At 42.2% G+C, this 19,547-nt stretch overlaps 1 pseudogene; it reads left to right on the plus strand.

The window, feature by feature from the left end:
- The first annotated feature begins 747 nt into the window (after window positions 1–747).
- LOC131756846 (cyclin-dependent kinase 2-associated protein 1 pseudogene) lies at window positions 748–979 on the plus strand (annotated as a pseudogene).
- The last annotated feature ends 18,568 nt before the right edge of the window (window positions 980–19,547 follow it).

The following is a 19,547-nucleotide window of genomic DNA, read 5'->3' on the forward strand; positions in this document are numbered from 1 at the left end:
CTAACTGAAGTTCCCTAAACAGAAAGAAAACAATAAAAGAAGGAAACTTGAAATATCAGCAAAGAAGAACATAATAAGCGAAATTATGGTAAATACAATGGAATTTTCTTTTCCTCTTGAGTTTTCAAAATTATCTTTGACAATCAAAGCAAAAAAATTATAACACTGTCTGATTTGGTTCTAAATGTAAGATATTTAAGACAATTATATTATAAATGGGGGAAGGTAAAGTACACAAAGGGAGGTAAGACTTCTCTAACATTACTCAAACTGGTAAAACGATGACACCAAAAGACCAGTAAGTTAGGTAGATATAATACTTAGAGCAACTATTTAAAAACTATGCAAAGAGATACACTCAGAAACACCACAGATAAATCAAAATGGAATTCTAAGAAATGTTTAAGTAACCTACAGGAAGGCAAGAAACAAACAAACATACCAGAGAAACAAAAACAGAGAGAAAACAAAAATAAAATGGAAATAATAAAAAGTGTTCAGGAGCTCAGTGGGTGCACAAGTGTACAAACCAACACACAAAATGCCAGGCTTGCTAAGCCACCACTACTACCTGCCAGTAGGCCCAGCTTCACCACTGCCACACTCATAGGCCTGCCCCTGGCTGCAACCAAGTGCCATCCATCACTGATGGGGGGAGGGGAGGCATGTTTTCCAAACTAAACTTGACTGCACAGGCCCATGGTCTCACTCAACAAGGTTGGAAACGTCCACTCACCTTTTACCTTCATGGTAATGTCTTTACAGTACTATCAGCTGCTGAGTGACTACAGGCCACCATCCCTAGGCTACACCCAGGGAACTGGGAACAGCCAAGTACCTCAGAGCAAATATGCAGAGCGGCTGACCATCGTAAAGGGTTGGGGAAAGTGATCAGACCCACATACACTGAGGCATCATCCACCCTAGAGGACTGGTTAGGGATTGCTTGGTTGAAACAGAACACAATGCCAGACCCTAGTCACCTTGTTAGTTTATTGAAAGGTTTTCCTCTTTTTTTTTTTTTTTTACAAGATGGGAGGTTACAGTTGTCTCTTCTGTCCAGAAGAAACATGTTTTCAAAAGAGTAACAGTTTGACTTTTTCTCCCCTTTTCCCTCTCATGGTTCATTAGGCTCTGAACCTATAGAAAAGATTTTGCAGTTAATTAGAATTTTCAGTTTAAGTAGTTAGGAACTATTCGGGTTTTTTAAAAGCATCGATTAAAAAGATACACATAGGGCTTCCCTGGTGGCGCAGTGGTTGAGAGTCCGCCTGCCGATGCAGGGGAAACGGGTTCGTGCCCCAGTCCGGGAAGATCCCACATGCCGCGGAGCTGCTGGGCCCGTGAGCCATGGCCACTGAGCCTGCGGGTCCGGGGCCTGTGCTCCGCAATGGGAGAGGCCACAACAGTGAGAGGCCCGCGTAATGCAAAAAAAAAAAAGAAGAAGAAGAAAATAAAAAGATACACATAAAGTTGTTATCTACTCTTCTGGCAAACTATAGCTTGCCTCCAAGATACCAGTATCTCACTTTAATCTTCTCTGTTGAATTCATTTTTGTAGCCCAAATTCTTCCTTGTTCCTTTTCATAAGCCAACACAACTGTAAGGATTTTGTTTTTAATGAATACTGACGGCTCACTTTATTTTTTTTAATTTTTATTTTACTGACAGCTGTACAGTATAGATTCTACATAATAGAACTTCTTTTTTGCTTAAGCACTTTCATGTCTATCACTGCTTTGAAGTCAGTTTAAAAAGTCAAAATTTATAAATACAGAAAAAAGAGCAATCAACCCAACAGCAATTTTTGTACCAAGACTGTCTGTAGATTTCAGTACTGTCTTTACTGTAAGCTGATCAAAACATCAGGAAAAAAAGACTAAAACTGCTTTCATCTTCGTGTATATTTATTATTTGACATAAAGAACTTATTTTCATTAACACAAAATTAAAATAAATAAGATTAAATGGAAGATTAAGGCCTCTAACATTTTAATAATTACTAAACACAAATCGTCTAAATACACCAATTAGAAGACAGAGATTGGCAGACCAGATTTAAAAACATGACCCAGCTTACATGCTGTCTGTAAAAGACTCACTTCAATTATGATGATATTGGCAGGTTGAAAGTAAAAGTATGGAAAAAAATATACTATGCAAACATTAATTAAAGGAAAGAAGGAATATTAGTAACAAATAAAGTAGACATCAAGCAAAGAAACTTACTAGAGACAGAGAGGGACATTGTATAATAATGAGTCAATCCATCAGGAAGATAATCTTAAATATGTTTGCACCAAGCAACTGTGCTACAAAAACCAATAGAACTGAAAGGAGAAATAGAGGAATTCTGAAGGAAGAGCAAATTTGATTCACTAGAGATTTAGAAACCAGAAAACATGACAGGACTGGAAATCAGTAAAGATGGACTTTGTATAGATGGGCCAGGCTGGGCCCTGTGAGAGACAGAGTCAGCTACATATGATGGCACCTGAGGATTCTGGCAGAGTGTGGTATGCAAGATGATTTCAGGAGGCATACCACTGAAGGTTTATTTTTTTACTTTATACCTAAGTATTTATTTTAATGTTATTAGGGAAAAAAATACTTGGGCACAGCAGGTAGAAACATGTTTACACAGACCACCTAGATTAACACTTTGCCATGAATTTTTCAGACCTTCATGTACTAAACATTTCACCATGACTTTTTGGAAGTAGGGATGGTAAGAATAACTGCTTCTATCGTCTTTCCCATAGTGGTCTTGGTGGGTTATCATTCCCACATTGAGATTGCATCCAAATTGGCATGGGCTGTCAAGGTGTCCCAACTGTGTCATACCACCAAGCAGAGGCACCACCCACTCTTAACCAAGGAAGCATCTAGGCTTAGTGGTAACATCAGTCACCAACTGGCCAGTCTTGAACCTAGACCAAGGAGTTTTTCACATGTTTAAAATAAACTCTTTTCTTGTATGCATTTGAAAATGAAATTATATTTACTACTTGATTGTCATTTTTTTATTTTAATTTTTTAAAATATAGCTTTTGTTTCTGCAGTGTGTGTGTCAGCAGTATATTGAACAAGTATGACTGAGACACAATCAGAATTCAACTTAACGTTTTGTTTCCCAGGTCTCCTTTAAACTTGATCCAGTAGGAAAGCTTTTTTTTTTTTAACTACCACTGGATAATATCCCAGCAGGCCTAGTATCTTTTTTTCCACTAGCTCGCTCTTAGGTAAAAGACAGTCTTACAGTCTTTTCTGTTATAACTCAGTTTTAATTTGCTGATTTGAATGTCAAGTCCTAGATATTAGCCAACTCTTCAACCTCCTCCCCATCCCCTGGGCAAGGCCTCTACTCGACAGCTGCCTGCCTTCCAGGAACGCAGTGTGGTTGGCTTCTGCTCTTTCCACTCGCTTCCTCCTTCATTTGTTAGCTGCTATTTTACTTCTTCCCAGGTTAGAAAAGGGGACGTCAGAGAGAAGAGAGGTAAAGGTGCTAGGACAGTATTTTCTGGCTGGTGGCTGAGGGCTCTCTTGGCCAAGTAGGTCACACCTGAGTTCTTCTTGCCTGGGCACTCTCACGTAGATTTCTATCTCTCCCTGTGGCAGGGCACTTAAGTATTTCTAGTCCTTTCACAACCCCTAAAAAGACAGCATTCCCCTCTAGCTTCTTTTTGCTGGAGTTCTTCCAGGACCCTAGATGTCTGACGCAACTTCTCTTTATCCCAAGTGACCCATCTTTGGTCCATGGGAAACAGTAACACCTTCCTTGTCCCCAAAACACTGGGAATGCAGCCCACTCCTAATACAGACACTTCTACCCTTTCTTAGGCAGGAGTTGGTTGCAATTACTCCATCTCCCCTAACTGCGGGGAACATATCCATAGCTCTCTGCGTGGTCCCAAGGAAACTTGTCACTCTAAGTCTGAAGAAAAGGCAGTACCCTCTTTCTTGGGTCTCTGCTATAGCATCAGACCCGCCCTGAAAGATCCTCCACTAATCCTCCTCTCCCTCCACACTTTGACTCATTTTAAATATAATTGATCTGGCTAAGGGGTACAAAAATCATGGAACTACTCCACAATTTCCTATGTAAACTTGCATATGAGGAGTCCATCCTACACTAACTTGGCAATATATGCTGTATATTACATTGGAGCCTCAGTCAAAAACCATGCTTGGAAACCACATTCTAACATCCTGCTATATTTATTTGTATGGTTACTTTCTATTTAAGGAAAGTGATATCAGTTTTCATTTATGATAGAGTTTATTTTTTAAATTAATGTATTTAATTATAGCATGAGTTGATATTTTTAAATATTAAATGATAAAATACAGGAGGTAACATAGATAAGGCTAAAACACAGAGACAGTATATCAGTAATAGTCATCATAGATTATAAATCTAAGGTATTTTATAGAGATAAATTCAGTAGAAGTGAGAAGAATACATTGGAGGAAGGAGAAAATGTAGTTTTCCCATAAATCCCCAAAATAAAATACACAATCATGAAGAAGACAATAGCACAGGGAACATTTGGGAATAGAATGCCTTCTGAGAGTTAAGGTATAACACGGGCTGCAGTGTACAATTATGTCCTTTGTTTGCCATATTCTCTGACTTTTGAGGAAACTGCCCTATCCCTCCCAAATGCATATAAAATAAAAGCAGTACATTCAAAGGGACCTCAGTCCTTAGCCACAGTTGATTGTTCCAGGGCAGGAAATTGACTGGAGTTTGGCTAGTTATACTCCTTCCTTAGGAATTTGAAATTAGGACCAACAGATTACAACTCAGTTTAACTATCCTGCAGGAATGGATTAACCATTAGTGTGCTGGCAAATTGTATTTCTGAACTTGTGAAATGGACAGCCCTCATCTCAGAGCCTGATGATATGTGTTACCCAAACTCGTGAAAACTAATGAGTGAAAAAACCAGAACTCTGATTTTTACATTTATAATGAGAAATATAATGATCCAACAAACTAGATACTTTGGCATACAGATCAGCATATCCTGTCACTGCTTAATCTACATAAACAGCCAAATTATTGGAAAGTTCTTTGAAATCAGAACAAGGGATGCTAGCTCAGTGAGCATAGTGGCTGGTGTCTGGACCACAATAACATGATGCATCCATCCCATCTCCTCCAGGGGGATATGCAACCGGTGGGGGGGGGTCACATCCTCTGTTCTTTGTATCTGGGAGCCTTTTATTCCACCCCATGCTGAAAATACTTTGTCATTCCATTGCCAGCTAACACCATTTTAAATTGGCATTTTGTTTTTTAAATATGCCAAATGTGGGAGGCTATATAATGGTTCCCGAAAAGATGTCCACATCCTAATTCCTCGAATCTGTGAATATTACCTTATATGGCAAAAGAGGTCTTTGCAAATGTGATTACATTAAATATCTGGATTATCTAGGTGGACCTAAATGCAATCACAGTGTCCTTTTAAGAGTAGAAGATTTGATGCACAGACAGAAGATGGGAAGGCAACATGACCCCAGAGGCAGAGATTGAAGTGACTGATGTGGGCACAAGTCAAGGAACGGTGACAGCCACTAGAAGCTGGAAGAGGTAAGAAGCAGATTCTCTCCTAGAGTTTCTGGAAGGAGCACAGCCCTGGAGTGAGCATGGCCCTGCTGACACCTTGATTTTATCCCAGTGATACTGATTTTGGACTTCTGGCCTCTAGAACTGTAAGAAAATTAATTTCTGATTTTTTTAAGCCACCAAGTTTGTGGTAATTTTTTACAGTAGCCACAAGAATCTAATACACCAATACTTAACGGTTTCAGCTTGAGAGTCACCCTTTCTCTTACAGATGACTTTACATGACTGAATTCTGATTCATTATGTGTGTGAAGTAAAAGAAACTGACCTTAGTGACCATAAGCAGAAAAGGCAATTTGTAATAAGGGTCTGGGGGAGTCTCATGAAGCCTGAAGGCAAGAGTGCAGCTGGACCTCAAGAACAGATAGAACTAGGTGACCTGGGAATTCTCTATCACAGCCTCTCATCTCTGCTCCTTTCTGGGCATCTCTCTGCTTCACTGTCTCTCTTGCTCCAGTCAGACTTTCTCTGTTGCTCAGCCTGCATAGCAGGTAATGGCTTCTTCCTCCAAAAGCTCTCAGACGTAAATTTTGTTTTCTCAGCTGTTAAATGAAAAAGTCGGATAATATGCTCTGCAAGCTCCCTCTGGCTCTAAAATTTGATGGAATTCTATTGAGTCCTGTGTGGTAAGTGATGGAAGGAATGGAAAGTCAACTACGGTGGGTGTGAGGGGGCAGAAGTGCCACAGAGAAGGTAGCTACAGGGTGAGGCTCAGAGTAAGGACTTGGAATCTCTTAGGGCCCAGTGAGCTCATGGGCTTGGCCAACTGGAGAAGAGATTCTGACAGGTGGCTTGAGGAGGGGGGTTCTCTCTGACACCGTAGTTTTAAGCAGGCACTATCCACTCATACCTAATGGCTGACAGAAACACTAGCTAGGTTGTTGCTTACCTCTAATTAGCATCGATTATTTATGAATTCCTTCCCCTCATTTTATAGGAGGACACTTTCATTTTTTAATAGAAATGGGTCATACAGCCCCAGTCTATATGTGTGTTCCCTCAGAGCACTTCCTATGGCTTTGGAGGAAAGTTCAGTCTGGCCTTGGAACCACAGTGTGACAGCTAGACACATCTTTGCCCATGCCCTTCACCTAAATAATCACACCTGCTCACATGACACCTCCTCTGGGACCCTTTCACTGACTCTGTCTTATTAGGAGCACCCCTTATGTGTACCCAGAGCCCCCCTTACTTGTTATTAAGCTTATCACCCTGGCTGGCAGTCAGCTCTTTACTTCACAACCCTATGGTTCCAAACTGTGCCTTTTCCACGTACATCTCCTGTGCCTAGCTCAGAGCATAGAACATGGTAGAGACCCCACAAATGTTGAATGATGAGAAGGTCAAGTGTCCATTTAGCCACCTTAATTATGTTGCTCTTCTGACAGAAACCACTGGCCCCTTCCACGTTTCCTGCTTTCAAATTGTGACCCCTTTTATATTATAATGAACGTTTCAGCATGAGGTATAGTGAAGAATGAGATGCTTACTACCCTAAACAGGGAAGAGTCAATGTTTTCTTAGATTAGCCTGATTTTTTGTCCAAAAATATCTAAATGAGGTTTTTTTAAAAAACATGGCAAATGTTCCAGGAAACATAGGAAGGGATATAGTGAGGAAAACCAGCCCTTCCTGCTCTCAACTTAGACCCTGAGGGGAAGCCTTCTAAGCATCCTCCCAGTATTGTTAAAGGATGATATGCACTGACCCACTCCGAGTTCCCCTTGTGGCTTTATTTCTCACGTTCCTATAGTTTGGAAAGCAGAGTGAATTCAGTGAATTCATTTTGAGACTTCACCTTATGTGCAACATTCTAATGATTAAATCCACCTAGAGAAACATCACTCATTGCCTGACTGAGGTTATTGTTGTGTGGTTAGCACATATTTTCTGAGCATGAAAGGAAAGGGTTGATGTGTGGAGCCTCAGAAGAAACATTTTACTTGGCACCTGCTCCAACTACTTCCTCAGGACCACTCCACCCGCAGGCAACCTACCTTCTCTCAGAGGTCTCAGTTCCTATCCAGAGCCTCAGGAGTTTAAATGAGCCATGAAGCACCCCAGGGAGGGGCTCCCACTCAGGAAGGAAGCATTCTTCTCCCATGAAATTAGGCGAAGGAAAGAGACTCCGTTTTACACAACTGGGAGTATGACTTCCTTTTTTTAAAAATACTAAGCAGCATAAACATAACTACTGCTTCTGTCAAGGCTGCACTGTTACTTCCAATACCAAAGTGAGTTTCTGGGTTGGAGAAAGAGGATGGAAGTGTAGGCGAGGTCATGAGGCAATGAGGAAGAACCCCTCGCTTGACTCTACAGAGCCAGGCCTTTGCCGATGTGCACGTGTTGACATGCTGTCCTTCCAATGCTTCTTGTCACTCTAGACCAGTGGTTCTCAACTGGGAGCAACTTTGCTCTCCAGGCAACATCTGACAAAGTCTGTGGACATTTTCGTTTGTCACAACTTGGGAGGTGTTACTGGAGTCTAGTGAGTAGAGTTTAGGGATGCTGCTAAACATCCTATAGTGCACAGGACAGCCCCCTACAACAAAGAATTATCCAGCCCCAAATGTCGATAATGCCCTGCTCTAGACACTTTGACTTAGTGACCTTATTCCTGTCCACGGCAGCAACCATTTTTCAGAACTCCAGCCCAGAACAGCCTCCCGAGCTTCTGCCTTACACAACTGACTGCTTAGCGGGTATCTTTACCTGGAGGTCTCAAAGGCTCCTCAAACACAACCGGCAAAAAACTCATCTTTATTCTCATTCAACAAACATAAAGAAGCACTTGCTACATGATAGGCACTATATTCGTGGTGGAAATATAGCAGTAAAAAAGATAGGCTCTCTGCCACCTTAAAAATTCTGGTTTGGTGGAATGTCTAAGCAGTCAAGTAGGCAATTATAATACTGAGTGAAAAGTGACCATTAATTCAACAGAAGACTAGGCGTTAGAATTGGTGAGAACTAACACTCAAATATATAGATGGTATGCAAATTCCACTCTACTGTTGTAGGTTTAAAAGATACAACTGTCAGCAAAAGGATAAGAGATATCAACTAGAGATGCTTGATAAGTACAAATTCTTGGATCTCCTCTGGGCCCTCCTGACACACACTTTCTGTTGGTGACCAACAGTGGCCAATCTGGGATGGGTGTTGGGAGATGGAGTCCTGTCAGGGAATAGAAAGCTATGAACTCAGGGCACGTTACCCTGAATGTGCTTAATAACCTGCATTGGTTATAATTTCTGTTTTATTTTTTCCTCTGCACATCAAGGTTCAAGATATAATTTCTTACTCTGCCACAAGTGCCATGTTTTTGCCTTATCCAGAGGCTATATAATAATAAATACTCTACACATGGGCCATGGCACTATTTTTACATAAATCACATTTAGCTTGAGGACATGGAGGATCATTTAACTACTATAGCATAGGCTTAGAAGGATTAAATGTGTCAGACTATTAAATGGTGCTTTAAAAGGGAGAATCTAACTCATGCTTGGAGGTTAGGGAAGGACTCCTAGGAGAAGTATCTCTAAGATATGACCTGAAATACCAGGAAAAGTTATACAGATGAAGGTTATGGTGGTTTGTGCGTTCCTGGAGACTTTCACTTTTCTCAGTGTAGGTAAGTGTATGGATTCCCCCAATTTCTCTGGATGCCATGATTTAGATACCTATCCCAGGAAAAAGCTGATGTCCCAGTTCAAAGGCTGTCAGGCAGGAGGAATTCTCTCACTCAAGAGGAAGTCAGAATTTTTGGTCTATTCAAGCCTTCAACTGATTTGGATGAGGCCAGCCCACGTTAGGGAGAGCGCTCTTCTTTACTCTATCTACAGATTCAAATGCTAATTGCATCCAAAAACAACCTCACAGAAACACCCAGAATAATGCTTGACCAAATGTTTGGGCACCCATGGCCCAGTCAAGTTGATAGACAAAATTAATTTTCATACCACTTTAAAAATTCCATTTGCTTTCAAAGTATATAATTCAGGCTTCACTAAGCCCTCTCACTGTATCCCTACATGGAAGAAACTATTCAAAAATCCTGTTTAAACAATGCTCTTCTTTTTCAAAATACTGCATTTTTTGTGACTATATTTAGATGTGCTGCTCATAGGTAACCATTACATTTTAAGCGACTCACAGCTTGTTAGCTTCCAGGGACAAAGATTTCTAAACAAAGTAGTGTGTGGAAAAGCACTTTCCCCTGAGAGGCAGGGGTGTGGTTAGCTGCCAGAAACTTGGTCAAAACTTGTTTGGGAAAGTGGGGTCTCTAACGGAGACACACCCAGATGGTGCCAAAGGGAGCAGAGAAATGAGTTACAGAGCAAAGGAAGGCTGGGTGGCAGCCCTGGCGACACCACTTAAGTTAGAATGAAGGACTTCAGAGAGCTGTTGATGGAGGTCTGAATTTCCAGTGGTCAGTACAGTCTGTCAGTCAAGTCTCAAAGTCGGTTGTGAGCAGCAAAACTTCATCTTTTCAGACTTCCTTGGTGGTGCAGTGGTTAAGAATTTACCTGCCAATGCAGGGGACACAGGTTCGAGCCCTGGTCTGGGAAGATCCCACATGCCACAGAGCAACTAAGCCTGTGCACCACAACTACTGAGCCTGCTCTCTAGAGCCCACGAGCCACAACTACTGAGCCTGCATGCCACAACTACTGGAGCCCGCACAACTAGAGCCCATGCTCCACAACAAGAGAAGCCACCATAATGAGAAGCCCACGCACCACAACAAAGAGTAGTCCCCTCTCGTAGCCAACTAGAGAAAGCCCATGCGCAGTATCGAAGACCCAATGCAGCCAAAAATTAATTAATTAATTTTTTAAAAAACTTCATCTTTCCATCTAAACAGGATGAGAATAATGGAGTGAGCAGGGGGAAAACACATTTATTTTCTACAAAATGTAAAAAAGAAAGGAGAATTGGAATATCTTTATATTATCCAATTTAATCTTTGAAGTAGGAATTACTATATCCATTTTATAGAAGATAAAAATTGAGGCTTTGAGAGATTAAGCTACTTGTGCAAGGATACAGAGCTAAAAGTGGGCTAAGCAAAACTTAAACACACAGTTTTCTCTAATTGCTGTCCATTATGCTGAAGGCAACAGTTATGAGTTGAATTCTGTGGCCCTCCATATGTTGAAGTCCTAACCCCTGGTACATCAGAATGTAACTTTATTTGGAGATAGGGTCTTTATAGAGGTAATCAAGTTAAAGTGAGGTCATTAGGATGAGTTCTAATCCAGTATGACTGGTGTTCTTCTAAAAAGAGGAAATTTGGAAACATGCACATAGAGGGAAGATGGTGTGAAGAGACATAGAGGGAAGATGGTGTGAAGAGACATAGGGAGAAGATGGCCATTTGAAGCAAGGATAGAGGCACAGAACAGATCCTTCCCTCGTGACCCTCAGAAGGAACCAACCCTGCCAACACCTTGCTTGCAGACTTCCAGCTGCCAGATCTGCAAGATAATAAATGTCTGTTGCTGAAGCCACCCAGTTTTTGGTAGTTTATAACAGCAACCCTAGCAAACTAATATGGTGACTCTATAGTAAGGATTTAATCAAGAAAACAAAATCCACATCAGTTATTTTTACAGAAAGAATGTAACTAAAACTGAGTAAGCAGGTATTGGAGACTGAAAGGTAAAAGAGAACTCAGGAAGCAGCTACCATTCTAGGGCAGGGGGAAAAGAGAAAAACAGGTCAGGGTTATGAGAATCTAGACGCTTAGAAGAGTGGCCCTGCTGAGCTGGGGTTCAGATGTGGGGGCTGCCTGTTAGTGCTGGTGCCTCTGGAGCTCAGAGGAAGGACCTGCCAAAAGCTGGAACTCATCTCTGAGGAGATGGGGCCAGTGGCTGGGGCTGGTTCAAAAGTGTGAAAAAAACGGAAACCAGAACCCATTGTCATCGACACGGTGAACAACATTTCCTGGGGTGACACTGACAGGAACAGAAAGCAAAACAGTTCCAAGAATCTCCTCCAGCCTTCCAGTCTCCCTTTAGTATCCCCTGTTGTCAGAGTGTCACAGAGAGCCAGCCAGTCAAGGAGAAAGGTGGCTTGAAGACATCTGTCTTATTATAAAGGTGTATATGGTTTTCCTTCCAGAGGACCCTGCTCACCGTCCCTCCTTCAGTCCCATTACTAGTCAGCCTAGAACTTGGCAAAGCTTACCTGCACCATCTAGTATACCAGCACTTTATAAAATCCGGAAACACATTTGTCATCACATTGCTCCCCTCCTCAAAAACTTCTAGTAACTCACTGTTGTCTCTATAACCCTATTTTCTCTCAACCTCGACCAGGCCCTCAGCCCTGACCAGCAATGATTTCACTTGTCTCTACTAAATGCCCTTTCTCATTCTCCGTGTTGGCGACTCCACACACCTTCCACAGCTCTTTCTCCAGCCTATCCCCCTCAATCTCAGCAGTTGAGATCATTTGTCACAAAGAAAATGGGCCATTAGATCGGAACCCCTCAATTTCTCTTTCCTCTTCTTCTAAACTCACCTATCATGGCCGCAACTTTCCTCCTTCCTGCCTGGCCCAGAGGAAGAGATTTCAGTCCTCCAGTCTCAGCCTAAGCTCCTCACCTCCCTGAGCCTCAACCCAATCCCTCCTGCCTCCCCCCAGGCCTTGCTCTTTTGTCTATATTTTTATAATCTCACCCTCTCCAAGAGCTACTTCCTATCCACCAAAAATATATCCAAGTCTTCTCCCATCTGAAAAAAGGGTTCCCCAAATCCAGCTCCCTTTTCATGCTCTCATCCACACATATCTTCACTTCGTCACTTTTCAGTCACTCCTCCACCTATGCATACTGGCATCTGTCACTATCACTCACCTAAACACCTTCCGCTAAGGTCAGCAAGGACCAAATAATAAAATTTATTTTGTACTCTCTTACCTGATCTCTTGGTAGGTTTTATGATGGTTTTTGTCTTGGTTTAAAATTAATACGCAGTCATTATAGACATTTGGGGGAATACAGAAAATAATAAAATATAGTAATAAAAGAAAAAGTTCTGAGGGGATTCTGAGAAGCCATGGAGCATTTATGAGACAACTGGTATTCTTGGAGTAAAAAATTAAAAAAGAGAATAGGAATTAAAAACTGTTCAGAGGTCACAAAATATTTACACTGAAGTCTCAACTATTGACATCTTTGGAGAATAGTTCTGGATAATCCAGCGTTCTGAATACCTAATGCTCATCCCTTTAACCATCAAGACATTTGAATCTTATCACATAAGGCTAAAAATCTGTTTTAAAATAACATACCCCCCCCCTTTCTTCAACAGAAAATAACATACAGAGTTTAATCTTTTTTTTTTTTTTTTTTTTTGTAGTACGCGGGCCTCTCACTGTTGTGGCCTCTCCCGTTGCGGAGCACAGGCTTCGGACGCGCAGGCTCAGCGGCCATGGCTCACGGGCCCAGCCGCTCCGCGGCATGTGGGATCTTCCCGGACCAGGGCACGAGCCCGCGTTCCCTGCATTGTCAGGGGGACTCTCAACCACTGCGCCACCAGAGAAGCCCGAGTTTAATCTTTCATTGGTGACTTAAGGTCATCATATGGTGAGTAGAAATAATAATAGAACTATATTTGTTTTCTGCCTATTATGTGCCAGGCCTGTGCTAGGTGTTTTGCATATATAACCTGAAGGTAATCTCATATAATTTGCACACCTCATCTGTGTTTTGTAAACGGGCAAACTGAGGCTCAGAGAAATGAAGGAGATTGTAAACCGCAGCCCACCTTCTAAGTGGCAGGGCCCTGTATTTGAACCTAAAGCCTTAGGTTCTTTCTGCTACACCAAGCTGCTGCCTGGTGGGCAGGAGGTTGGGTTGGGGAGCACTGGGTTCAATTCTGTACCTTCCTGGAGACCTTGGAAAAACCCGTGGTCTGCTCTGTGACTAAACTGCAAAACCTTAGGTAGACTTTTTTCAGTAGAATGCAGGTAACAGAGAAGTCAGTTCTTGGCTTTTGTGTTTCAAAATAGTCTTCATATTACTTTGCTAGGGCTGCCATAGCAGAATACTACAGACTGGGTGGCTTAAACAACAGAAAGTTATTTTCTCACAGTTTTGGAGCGTGGAAGTCCAAGATCAAAGTGTTGGCAGGTTTGGTTTCATCTGAGGTCTTTCTCCTTTGCTTGCAGATGTCTGCCTTCTCTCCATGGCCTCATGTGGCCTTTTCTCCGTGTGTGTGCATCACTGGGTGTCTCTGTGTGTCCTCATCTCCTCTTCTTATAAGGACACCAGTCAGATTGGACTAGGGTGCACCCTAATAGCCTAATTTTAGCTTAATCACCTCTTTAAAGGCCCTTTCTCAGAAGACAGTTACATTCTAAGGTACTGGAGGTTGAGACTTCAACATATGAGTTTGGGGGAGACACAATTCAGCCCATAATAGTTTTTGCAAAAAAGAAAAAAAAAGTTTTGAGATCTAAAATCTTGCCTTTTAGTTATCAAATGCTAATGTGCCAAAAGGGCATAAAATCATGTCACACTATTATTATTATGTCATATTATTAAATTATGAATCCCATATTTCATCCTTGGATTAGATTCCTCTGAATTTCCACTGAGCTCTAAGACACTGATCAGTTACAGTTCTGTTACAGAAACAAAAGAGAAATTTAAGACATGCTGTCTTTACACTGATGTCCCTAGACAGCACTGATGTTTTAAATGTTTATATCTGATTTTTGTTGTATTACTGACTCTTCTGTTGCTATCATGCTAACAGCACTTTTTCTTACTGTTTGCAATATACAGCTAGATCCTCCTGTCACTTACCAACTCCAATCTAGCCTAGAAACTTGATAACTTGGGTGTGTTTGAATATGTAACAAGAACAGATAAGCTTTATTGGAGGCTTTAAGGGGCTTGCCTGCGAACGAACTCTTTGGTGTATGTCTTCTATGAAACCTGTTTTCATGACTCTTGGAACTTTGTTTGCTACTTCCTATCCCTAGCTGTGTTTTTTTTTTTTTTTTGTGGTATGCGGGCCTCACTGTTGTGGCCTCTCCCGTTGCGGAGCACAGGCTCCGGACGCGCAGGCTCAGCGGCCATGGCTCACGGGCCCAGCCACGCCGCGGCATGTGGGATCCTCCCGGACCGGGGCACGAACCCGCGTCCCCTGCATCGGCAGGCGGACTCTCAACCACTGCGCCACCAGGGAAGCCCCCTAGCTGTGTTTTGATTAAGTCCAATCCAAGTTTCAGGTAGAAGAGATGTCACCATATAGTAGAACCTTTGCAAGGGAAAATCTTTTCCTCTTTCCACAGAGGAAAACAACCTTGAGCTTGGCAAGGGGAACACAGGGATCTATTTAAATCCCCCAATTCATGAATACTCCATTGGCCTACAGAGTGGATGCTGTGACCTAATGTCTTCTCCTCCTACCCACCCACACACTTTCTGCTATCCTTTGTCCAATCTGCATTTGACCTAGACCTGAAGTTGTCATTGTCTCAGGGTAGATTTGTTACAACAAATGCAAATAACAAGTCAGTTCTTAGCTTTGGGTTTTCAAATAGGCTTTGCAAGAAAAAAGATTTTGAGATCCAAAAGCTTGGCCTTTAGATATCAAAAGCTACTAACAAAAAAAATTCAGGGCATAAAATCATGTCAAATTATTTATTATTAAATTGTGAATCCTATGCTTCTAGAAGAGCAATATAGAAAGACTCTCTTTGTTAGTTCTGGTTATTTCTTAATTAAAGAAAACAACCAAATAAGCTATTTCTGTCTAGGTACTCTAGTAAGAATAAAATGCTATGTTTTAAAAGAAAATGTGCCATAAACAAGAGGCTGAGAAGACTTCCAGGGGAGGGTCTATGATCCAGTCCACCATCCCAGGGTTGCGCAAGAGGAAAGAGAAAGAATGTCAGCTAGTAACTTGAGAAAGGCCCTGTGCCCTTCCACAAGCTAAGCCAGGGAGGAAAATGAACAGACCACTCAGAATCCTGCTGGGGAAATCTGAGCCCAGGGAGGGGCAAGACTCTACCCCTGTGGGCAGTGGAGCAGTTGCAGGATCTGGCCCTATAGAGAAGGTGTGGGCTGAGAGGCCAGAAGCTACCTCAGAGAGTCCCTGTGCACTGAGGCAGCAGTTCTGGACCCCAAGAGCAGGAGGGCCAGGAGGACCAGAGGGTGAGGGAGCTCATTGGAGATGCCAGGCGTGCATCAGTGGTGATGACCCAGGGTTATAGCCCATCCTCACCAACGCATTCCCCCAGGGGAAAAGAGGAAAAACACTGAACCCGGGGAGCAAACTCAGACTCTGCTACCAGGTAGGAGGAAGGCTGAAGATAGGACTTCAATTCATCATCGAAAAGGCACAAATGTTACTCCCCTACGCCCTAGCCCACACCTGAGTCTGTGGCCTGAAAAATATGTTCCCACTGCACATGTGGTTTACACTTCCAAAAGCTGTAAAGTACAATTGAAATTATGCTTCCAGTTAATACTTTTATTCCACCTCGACTCCATTGAGATGTAGAAGCTAGCAGTCTGCAAGGCACCTTCTCCAGTTAAGCCAACTCTTCCCGATCTCAGCTTGGGAGGAGGCTCATACACGCCCCCACTGCACCGGTTACCACAGACTGGCCAGGGGGCTTAACTGGAGCCCATTGTTTCAAAAGGGCCAGAACAACTCCAGATAGCTTAAGCAAAAACAAACAAACCAAAAAAAAAAAAAAATTTAAGAATTTATTGGAAGGCTACCAGGGTATTCCATGAACCTCAGAGACAGAAAGAAGAGGTAGACCTTACACTAGAACCAGGTCTCTGGACCCAGAACCAAGAGATCAGGAATGTACCCCATGCTCCCCATTTCCCAGGGATCTCAGGCTCTCTCCCCTCTGCATGTTTCTGTACCTTTGCTTCTCTTGTCTCTCTCTCTGAAGTACAGCTTTCTCTTCTGTGTTTGCTTGGCCCCTCCACCCAAGATTAACATGCAGTTTCTCAGCTCAGAGCCTAGGAGAGATGCCTAGAGGCTCAGGAGCTCATTGTAACTCAAGGACTTTTGTTTTAATCTTTTTAAAGGGGCTTTTCATTTTCCATTAAAATCTTTTCCAGTGTTTAAAATTTTAAACCAAAGAAAAACTGAAATAATAGTACAATGAACATTTGTATACCCTTCAGTTAGATTTATTAATTGCTATAACTCTGTGATGTTTGCTTTCTCTCTCTGTATAATATATACACATATATACACTTTTTTCCTGAACCATTTGAAAATAAATTATGTCTATCATGAGATGTGATCCCCAATTTCTTCTTCATGTATCTCCAGAAAATAAGAACAATCCGGGAGAGAAAATTAGGTTGACTCCAGCACCAAATCAGCTCTCCCTGGGTCAGGTGTCCCATCAGCTGTGGTGAGGGGGATCACAAGCCAGCTCTGGGGGTCCATCTCTTTTGTTGGGGGAAAAGTTCTCAGAGGAGAGCATGACTGGGTGGGTACTCAAAATGATTCTACTTCATCCTCACTACTTCTTATCCCTTTTAGATTATGGTGATATATATTTTATATATATATAAAATATATATACCACGTCACGAACCCTTGAGACTGTCTATGAATAGCTGAAACTACAAAACTGAAATCCACGAATGACAAAGGTCTACTTCATTTTACAAATGGCTCAAATCTGTCCCTGCTAAATGTCTGTAAAACATTCTGCTCTAGACCACTTCCAGCGATGGAATTCTGATACTGGAAGGTTCTGGAATAAAGTACTTGTATGCAGGTTCAGTACCTATGAAAAAATAAAATAGTTAAATAAATAGCTAAGTAGTAATTAAGAACTCATTCTGTGCTAGGCACTAAGTGTTTTACATACATTATCCAGTTCCATCCTCATAAAAACCCTGTGTGATATTATTATTCTTCACATTTTACAGATGGAACTGAAGAGCAAAGAGCTTAGGTAACTGACCCAATCAGCTAGTAAGCTGCAGGTCTCTCATACACTGGAATCTGTAGTCTTAACCACTGCTCTGTATTCAAAAGCATAACTGTACTCTGAATGCCTAAGGAAACTATTAATTTCCCCTCCCCCTATAGAGAAAGAAAACTTGAGCCCATTTTTAATAACAAAGGATGGAAATGGCCCTAATACTAAAACTGGGTAATCTCCTGACAACCCTTATCATTTTTACTGCAGGAAGCTCACCAGGGAACAATCATCACAGAGTAAGTATTCTTGTGCCATTTAGCACTATCTCTGAACAGCCCCAAATACTCCAAGTTCAACTAAAAGGTCACATTCCAGTTAAAGAGAGTTTATCCTTTTCTTAAGAACGTGATGGTGTTGGAATGAAACCATCCTTTCTAATCGCAGTCCTGCCTCAGGCCACAACATGTCAATGGGAGTCTCTGAAGTGCTTAGCCAGGTGGCAGACACTGTCTCCCATGCTAAACGTATGTTCTGAGGGCCTTTCACAAGAACATTCTGGGCTAGGCAGTGTGTCCACGTAGTATACTTCTAATTACCCTCATCCTTGCAGAGACCCAAAATGTTGATTCGATATATTTAGTCCACAGACAAATTGATAAATATACTATATTCCTGCCTCTGAGCCTGATTTGGATGCAGGAGTTGAATGTTGCCTCCCACTGAGCCCATCACAATGCTTCAGCTCACTGTTCAGGTCTGGTTTAGGGCTTCTGGGGCTCATGTCCTCAGAGGCCATTCTCAACTTCACAGCCTCTGCTGGCAGCCTCATTAAGAGGAACCCTTGCTTCAGGCCGTCTTGGGTTGGTCCTGCCCGGGACACCACAGTTATGCCATAGGAGATCATCACTCTCTCTCCTGACATCCATCTCATAGAAGAGGAAATAGTCCTAACATATTGAGTTTTTCCCAGTAATTCCTTATGACTCAACCACACAGATAAGTTTTAAAGATTTTCTTAAGCCTACTTATGTTTTCTAATTTTGAGGGAGTGGAATGTGTTCTGAAACTTCCTTTTTGCAGTGTAAGGTACTACTTCCTGTTATTGACCTAAATTGTACCCTGTCAAGTTTCCTTGGATGTTCTCTAGTACAACTCTTTTAATTTTAGTTGCCAAATCTCTTTGTAAAGGGAAAATTTACCCCCGTGTCTGCTAGGCTCTTTCAGGCTGCTTGGAAGAGACACACCCTTATTAGTAAAGGGATTCATTGCAAGGATACATGAGAATGTGAGCCAGGAGGCATCCTCTCCATCTTGACGGTAGACTTCCAAAACTGAGGAGCACACCAGGCTTCACGAAGACCTGGAACAACTCAACATTGCTCTCACTGAGTCTGAGCTCTAGTCACCCACTTTCCCTTTCTCCATCTAGCATTTATTCTTCCAAAGACAATGGATGGAATCAGTTTGTCATGCCCCACCCTAGTGCTCCCCTTATGGGTCACACTCTGTGACTCAGTCTAGATCCTGTCCAACTGCACTTCTCAGCTTTTGGCTCAAGGAGAAATCTCTTGTTTCATCATTTATGGCCAGGATAGCAGGATAAACACATGATATATAAATCCAATTTGAAAGAAAGGTGGGAGCATGACAGACATTTGAGGCTTCATGGTGTATCTCCCAATTTATGTTTTTTGTTTTTTGTTTTTTTGCGGTACGCAGGCCTCTCACTGCTGTGGCCTCTCCCGTTGTGGAGCACAGGCTCCGGACGCGCAGGCCCAGCGGCCATGGCTCACGGGCCTAGTTGCTCCGCGGCATGTGGGATCTTCCCGGACCAGGGCACGAACCCGCGTCCCCTGCATCGGCAGGCGGATTCTCAACCACTGCGCCACCAGGGAAGCCCCCAATTTATGTTTAATAAGTTCTGTTTTATAACTTCAAGTTTTCCTTAAAGCAGGAAAAGCTACAGACACTGGCAAATTGTGGA

This window comes from Kogia breviceps, chromosome 5 (assembly GCF_026419965.1).
Source record: "Kogia breviceps isolate mKogBre1 chromosome 5, mKogBre1 haplotype 1, whole genome shotgun sequence".
NCBI lineage: Eukaryota > Metazoa > Chordata > Mammalia > Artiodactyla > Physeteridae > Kogia > Kogia breviceps.